General features: G+C 43.3%; 1 protein-coding gene across 2 annotated transcripts in view; it reads left to right on the plus strand.

The window, feature by feature from the left end:
* pof1b (POF1B actin binding protein) overlaps window positions 1-837 on the plus strand; it is a 22,767-nt gene extending 21,930 nt beyond the window's left edge. For both annotated transcript variants that reach the window (XM_084474628.1, XM_084474629.1), the window contains exon 13: window positions 1-837. This exon is cut by the window's left edge. The gene's annotated coding sequence lies outside the window, so the exon portion shown is untranslated.
* The last annotated feature ends 7,595 nt before the right edge of the window (window positions 838-8,432 follow it).

Below are 8,432 nucleotides of genomic sequence, written 5' to 3' on the forward strand. Positions count from 1 at the left end.
AGGTGTGTGTATAAAGAGGGAAAACACTTCCACCATGTTTCTGTTGAACACCACCTTGAAAATATTGTGATCTATTGACGCGGCTTATTCTAGTCACAAAAGGGCTTTGTGGTTTCCTTGTTTCCATATTGAAAAGCAAAGGTTGGCTCAGGTTTATTATGACCATACTATATCCAGTTAGCTGGGAACATCCATGTTCCCTCAGTAAGAGTCTCATTGCAATAGTCCCAAAAGCACTTATATTCCCATTTGCCTACCGATGTCAGCCGAAGAAACCATAGAGTGAATGTCTGCATTTTGTATAGGATTCAAACCCTATTCAAACTTATTTTGTGAGGGGATGAAAACTACTGATTCTGATTTCCACTTTACAAAAGACGAATGTGAACTTATCTAGTCTAAGTTGGACATTGACAGGAATTGAAGGTGTGGAATTAAAAGCTTATTATTGGAAAATATAACACATTATCAAATCTTAAGATAATATCCATCATTGGCTTGTTTTCAGAGTAATCGCAAATGTAATAGTCAGAATCTTTGTTTTTGAGATATGGAAACAATATAAATAGTTTGTCAAGTGACCAGTTGTAGTTTATGTTATGGTCTGATTTTGCATGAGATATATTTTCTTAAATAGACTTTTTCTATGAATGGTCAACCCTGGCTGTCTCCTTAATTGCTTGGCTCTGTCCAATGAGATGGCAGGGATGAACGGTCATAGCTGGTATTTTAAGTGTATTTTAAGTGTATTTTACTATATGTGCTTTGTTGGTCCTCTATGCAGTTTGTTTTTCCTTATAAAATGCATGATTTTAATAAATCTTCTGTTTGCAAGTATTGTGTTTCATGTTTTACATTTTCTAAGTGTGAATTCATTGGATTTATATTGGCTATATTGGTTTAGTATTCTGTAACAAACTTGTCAAGTAGAATTGTTGACACATAAACAGATTCCTCTTGAGGTCCTGACCCCTGACCTGCATGACACACAAAAAAGGCATGATTTTGTTTTGGTTACACTTCGTTGCCCACCTGATTTCTGAAGGAGATTTAATGAAGGAGTCAAATATAAATTATTCACGAACGGCATAACGATACATATCCAGGTGAAGCTGCCACAAGATGGCGCCAAAATTCTCCACATTTGTAGCGGCATCCGAAATAGATTTTGGAGAAATGGGTTCAGATAGTCTCACTGCTCAAGGCCGGTTTCCCCACTATGACTGAATCGAAGGGTTTCGTCACTCTACACGCACAATGCACAATTTCTACCTGCAAATCTCCTGCAACTACATTGTATTTGTTTTATATCTAGTGTATATAAAGGACACTCTGGAAATTCCCAATATGACCAGCAGAGGTCGGTAAGTGTAACCATTAAAGTGAGTGAGCGAGAGCTGCACAGAGATGGAGAATGAGGTCATGCCAGCTCTGTAGGGCTTGGCTCAGTTGGCTGCTCGTCAACCATGTTGATTTCAGCGAGTGACGGGTGCTGTAATCAGACACACCGAGCAGTCCAAGCTCAGGCTCAAACTACCCATCAGGGGGAAAGAAAACATGAAAATAAAGTATGTTTTGCAGGTTTTTTTGTTTGAGATGTAATGTAACTTTTTCCACATGATTACATGTTTTTATATCTGTTTATATTACAGAATGTGAAAAAAGCAGTGGCCTGTAAGTGAAAAGTTTTGACCCAATATTGAACTTGATTTGTCACCAGTTTAAAATACACTGAAAGAAGGCCGACACTGTGGTCACAAGGCGATAACGGCTTCTTCATCGTAACGTAGGAATGTTCTCCAGCCATTTCTGTGACACATTTCTTGACTAAATCAATCGCTGCAGCCGTTGTGCTGCTCGTAGACCTCATGCATAACTTATGAGGGGAAGTACATTGTAAAGAAATAAAGAGTGAAAGATCCTCTTCTAGGATGGAGGCAAACAGTGAGAGAAAAATCCATCCCCCGAATGAGGTGCTATCAAATATTATTTCAGCATCAAGGAAGTTAAATCGGTAGTGGAAGTGGTGCCATTGAGAAGCCATTCCCAAGGAGGCCTACTTCGTTAATGATGAATAAACCATGAACTACTGCTTCCTTATCATATAGAAAGAGATTAGTTAGGCGCATGCCTAATCACAGTAGTTGAAAAATGATATGTGATTCTTTCTTTGTAAAACGCTTTGATTTGATATTTGATATTGATTGCTATTGATCAATTCATATTCATCAACCTTTTGGCAGCACCTGATCTCAAGTTTCTTTAAAGTTGCTGTAAAACATAATTAAATAATCAATAAACAATAGGCCTAACTGCATTATACTAGCAGATACTGGATAAGTTGCTACTTAGGTGCTGCAAAATGTCTGTCTCCAAATGAATTTATCAACATAAAGATTATTCAAAAAATACTAACAAATCATTCATAAAACGTGACTAAATAAAGAGTTAACAATTGGCCTAACTGCATTTTACTAGCAGATACCGGATGAGTTGCAACTTTAGACTAGGTGCAGCAAAATGTTATGAATGACTTGCTTAGTATTTATTAATATATTTATGGATTATTTACTACATACTAACAAATCACATACTTACAAATCTGATCTAAATAGTAAGTAACATCATTAATGATGAACCTTTCAGCCTCTCACATCTGTAATATGATCAAATCCAAGTCCATGTTTAATTAACTACCAACGTGTGAATGTTATATTAATAGCTTATCAATGAAAGTGTTATAAGTGTTACCATTTGATCTTGAACGGAAGGAAATAATATAAGAAGTGTGATTCAATCGTAAACACAGTGGTGTGCATATCGCTGACCCGAGAGAAAGAGTGTTCACGTACATTTCTATTTTGCTGCAAAACCGCACACAGACTCTTAAATATTCCCCCATCATTATCTCTCTCTCCTCCCCCTTCCTCTGCTTTCCTCTCTCATTGTCTCTCTAACTCACTTTCACTCTCTCTCTTCCTCCCTCCCTCCCTCCCTCCGACTGTCTGTAAAGCCAATATCCTGTACAGCTCCAGGGCTTTCGGGTGTAAAGCTGATGCGATGCGAGAGGCAGGAAGAGAGAGACTGCATTATCCACATCAAAGAGCTAGAGTTATCAGCTCCGATCAATGCTTCCCCATTACCATGGCTGGGGCCTGGCACTGCACTCAACCACACAGACACACTCTCCCCTCTCGCTCGCTCCCCTTCTCTTTCTCTCTCTTGCTCTTTCCCTCACTGTCTTTCTCCCTCTCTTTCTCTCGCTATCTCTCTGTCTCTTACTCTTTCTTTCTCACTCTCTTTTCTCTCCCTTGCACTATCTCTCTCATTCATCCTATCCCTCTCTCTCTCTCTCTCTCTCTCTCTCTCTCCACATTGCCTCCTACTTGAGTCTCTCGCTGTCACTCTAACTCACTTTTGCTGTATCTCTCCCTACCAATGTCTGTATGTGTCTCTTCCTACTATTCTTTATGGCATTTGGATTCTCTCTCTCTCTCTCTCTCTCTCTCTCTCTCTCTCTATATATATATACATATATATATATTGACAGACACTTGCAGCTAGATGAGTGGCATCTCTCTACCTGCTTTCAATTGACAGACAGTCTCCCCCCCTTCCCTACACACACACACACACACACACACACACACACACACACACACACACACACACACACACACACACACACACACACACACACACACACACCACTGCCTGACCCCGCTCCTCCCCAGTCAACAGGCCCCTATGGTGGGTCAGCGACCCACTAGAGGACCCTGCAGGGAGGCAGAGCCCTGCTAGGGCTGCAGAGGGACGGACACAATCCCTGGGTGTCAAGGAGTCAAACCACCGCCCTGGAGGTTTGACTCCCATGCAGCAGTAGAGGCATGACATTACCAAGGAAATACATCTGCTTAACGCTGTGCAACGTTGAGTCATGTAGACTGACCCTCCAGAGAGAGAAAGCAAGGTTCAGAACTATCAACGTAAGGGATTTACATCGGAAGGTCTGCCCAAATTAACCAAACACACGTACGCAGCATGTTTTTTTCTTTAATGAAAGCATTCATGTGGCCGGACACAGTTGTCATCAGTATACTGGAGACTATGAAGCTGAGAGGCTCTATCTACAGTGGTGTGTTATTCCACACCACTGGCATAGAATGTCTATGAGGCGATTCTAGTACAGCCATTGCACCAAAGTATTTAAGTACATATACCTCCCCCGCCCTTCCTCAGCATGCGTTCATGTCGCTATAGGTGCTGTGATGGGACCACAACGCAGGGAGAATGTCAACTGGGAAGTCAAGCTTAACACGGTCCCCCAAACTAGGATGCAGGATAAATCATATTTCACTTCGTTTTTAGCTTTTTATAATACTTTGTTGTTTTTTTCATTTTTTTCATTTTTACACCACTTTGGCTGTGTACATGCTTCACATCCACACGGATGTGTGGCTGGCCCTCATTTGAAGCCTTTTGCTTTCCATTAGAGTCTTTGAGGCTCCTTCTTCCTATACGATACGTCTCGTCTGGAAGAGTGAATTCTTCAATTGCAGGTTTGATGTTGTTCATTAGGTTCCTCTAAATAGCAACGAATAGACGCAGATCTGTCAAGTCACCACGGCCATGTTCTCATACCGTGTATGGTCAACACTCGCCGGAGATTCCTCCCTCTTAATTCCCTTCCTTCCTCCCACCGGCACCTCAGAGAGCTACGCATCTTCGTCACACCCACACTTTCAGAAACCACCTCGACACATCTAATGCTGGGTCATCCTACAATCTGTGTGTTGGGAGACTTTGATCTACACAAACAAACAAATATAATACATTATATCATATGGTTATTTGGAAGTTAAAGAGGTATAGTATTATGTTTAATCGACAACAATGAACAAATGGTGATCATACGCATCCAATGAACTGACAGAAGAGTGGCAACACAATCCAAGATCTAATGTGATTCCATGAATCTGCCCATTTTCTCTCATAGCTCCTGCTTCAGATGGATACCTGTGGGATACATCTGTCCGTCTCTGATTGTCTGTCAGTCTATCTCTGTCTGTCTGTCCATCTGACTCTCTTTCTGTCTATCTCTGTCTCTCTGTCTTTGTCTGTCTGTCTGTCTGTCTGTCTGTCTGTCTGTCTTTCTAATTGGTTGCACGTGTCTGTAGATCTCTCCAATCACAGGCGTTCCCTTGTGTCCCGTTATCTTCACCTGTGTTCTCCCTGTCTCGCTCTTCATCCTGACTGGACGGTAATATCATCGCTCATCTTGCCCACTGGTAATGTGATTGTGTTGGTGTATATCATCTCTCTCTCTCTGTCTCTCTCTCTCTCTCGCTAATGAATGATTAACCCGTCTGGTAAAGCACGCATGTAGTACAAATCAATAGCATGCAATCCAAACCTTACAAAACAAGAGCTAAAAACAAGGAGGGGCTTTAAAAACAAGAAAATCTTAACTTTTCCCCCCAAAAAAGACGCAGCCGTTACTTAAATGTTAGCCAACACTGGATGGCATGAACCCATGATGTGTCACTTTAAGGTGGAACACACATGAGATATCTCGACTATACACAGTGGTATTGGTTTGAAGTGATGTGGTGACTCTCCACAGACACGCTGTCAACAACTCTGTCTGTGATCTTCTATGGAGACGCAAGAGAGCTGTCAACGAGGTCACAGACTGTGGACAAGTAAGCAGCCCGGCATTAGGGCCCTGACGCCATGCTTTGCCCCCCCCCCCCCACGCTCTCATTTCTATAAAGTCCTGGTCACTCTCATTTAATCTTATCTCTCCATCACCCACTCCATCCATCAATGTCTTCCATTGTCTATCCCTGTTCCTCTCTCTCTCCCTCTTCCTTTCTGCCACCCTCTCTCTCCCTGTTCCTCTTTCTCTCTCTTTCTCTCTCTCCCGGCTCCTCTCTCTCTCTCTCACCCTGCTTTCCTCTCTCTCTCTCTCTCCACTCTCTCTTTCTCTCTCTCTCCCCCTGCTCCTCTCACTCTATCTTGCCCTCTCTCTCTGTCTGTCTCTGTGTCTGTCTCTCTCTCACTCTCTCTGGCATTTTCTTCATCTTCTCTCAGTATCTTGGCCATTTTTACACCCTGCATCTCTCTCATGCTCTCTCTCTCTCTCTCTCTCTCTCTCTCTCTCTCTCTCTCTTTCTCTCTCTCTCTCTCTTTATCTCTCTATCTCTCTCTTTCTCTCTCTCTCTCTCTCTTTCTCTTGCTCTCTCTCTCTCTCTCTCGTCTCTCTCTCTCTCATCTCTCTCTCTCTCTCTCTCTCTCTCTCTCTCACTCTCTCACTCGCCCTCCTCCCATCCTATGTTAGCCAATGATGCACTCCTAGTCATTAATAAAACTTTTATACACAGTCAGGAAATGCATTTGAGGCCCTGCAGTGGCTGCCTCTTTAGACACAGGAAATGACTGCTTGGCAAATAGCCAATCTATAGCCTGCTATTTCAGGGGCTTCGTCCGCAGCCAATGGAGCGAGGCCTAGTCGCCTAATGGAACAGCAGCTGTAGACCTTTCCACGCCCAAATCGCACCAACACAACGATGTGCATGTGTGTGCATGTGCACTTGTGTGTCTCTGTAAATGCGTGTATGATTGTGTGTGTGTGTGTGTGTGTGTGTGTGTGTGTGTGTGTGTGTGTGTTTATCTTTCTGCATGTAGGAAGCATGTGAGTGTGCGTGACCTGCTGCATGTGATTATTGTCTACAGAGAGGAGTCGCTGAAGGTTCAGTGCAGGAGGAAACTGAGAGACACAAGGCCGTAAACTGCAGCCTCACAGGTTCACTGGATTGAGATGACTGTGTTCTATCTATAGGATGTCTATATGTTGTATCTATGATGTCTATATGTTGTATAGGATGTCTATATGTTGTATCTATGATGTCTATATGTTGTATCTATAGGATGTCTATATGTTGTATCTATGATGTCTATATGTTGTATCTATGATGTCTATTGTTGTATCTATAGGGCACAAACACAACCCACATACACACAGTATTAACAACATTCATCTCTGACTCACAAGGGATATAGCTTATTCACCTCTCCAGCCTATCCATCCATTCACCCATCCATTCCCCCATTCATCCATTCATTCATTCAACCCTCCATGCATCTGTTCTGGTAATACACACACACAGACATAGAGGACAGAGAGAATGTGTTCAGACAGACAATATGACCAAAGGTCAGACTCGTAGACGGGTGGTCATAAATAATATAATATGATAATTTAATGCAATTCTGTGTAATTTCATATATCATATAATATCATATATTTGGTGGAGGCTATCCAAAGCATCTTAGATAATATTATAGAAAACACAAAACAGATACACAATGACACGCGTGTTCAGGCAACAGCTATTGGAGTATGCTTCTGTTCATAACAACACAGCTTCAACATTCTGAAAAGTAATCAATCAATGAGTCATCAATGAATGAATAAAATCAATCATCTGTCTATCCATGTATTTATCGATCTGTCCTCCCCTCTTTCGCTGGGACTTCTTGAGTTGACTCTCTGTGCTCTTACTGAATCGCTGTCTATCCCCTCCCTTCGCCTCTCCCTCCTCACCCACTCTGTCTCCCTTGTGCACTGATTCACTTCTCTCTCCTCTCTTTTTCTCTCCTCTCTTCCTCCCTAGCTCTCTCTGCCTCTCCCTAACTCTCTCTCTCTTCCTCTCCCACTCCTATTATCTCTCTCCTCTCTCTCTTTTTCTCTTCCTCCCCCCTTTAGACCCCCCTCTTTCTCTCTCTCTGTCTTCCCCCTATCTCTCCGCCCCCTCTAACTCTCTCTCTCCTCTCCCACTCATATAATCTCTCTCTCTCTCCTCTCCCTCTCTCTTTCTCTCGCTCTCTCTCTCTCTCTCCTCTCCCTCTCTCTTTCTCTCTCTCTCTCTCTCGCTCTCTCTCTCTCTCCTCTCCCTCTCTCTCTCTCTTCTCTCCACTCTCTCTCTCCCTCTCTCTCTCACTCTCTCTCTCTCTCTCTCTCTCTCTCTCTCTCTCCCCTTGCTCTTATATTCTCTCTCTCTCTCTCTCTCTCTCTCTCTCTCCCACACTGTCTGTCTCTATCTCTCTCTACCTCCGGAGGTCTGTTGACAGACTGATATGGAGCAGTGCCTGGGGTGTGTGGAGGTCTGGGGGGCTGGGGGGTGAAGGGGTTTGGATCGGGTTTCAGGCAGGATGATGCTACCAACGCCATAAGCTATCCCGCGGAAAGGAAACCATGTCCTCGCACCCCCCCACCACCCCCCACCCCTCCATCCCGCCTCCCCTCCCTTCCTCAATACAGTCTGACACTTGGTCTTCGTCCTCATGCCACTCCCCCCCACCCCTGATTCTCCCCTCACACACTCTCTTCCCCACTCTGTCTCTGTCTGTCTCTCTCTCTGTGTCTCTCT

This window comes from Micromesistius poutassou (assembly GCF_964030765.1).
Source record: "Micromesistius poutassou genome assembly, chromosome: 10".
NCBI classification, from domain to species: Eukaryota; Metazoa; Chordata; class Actinopteri; order Gadiformes; family Gadidae; genus Micromesistius; species Micromesistius poutassou.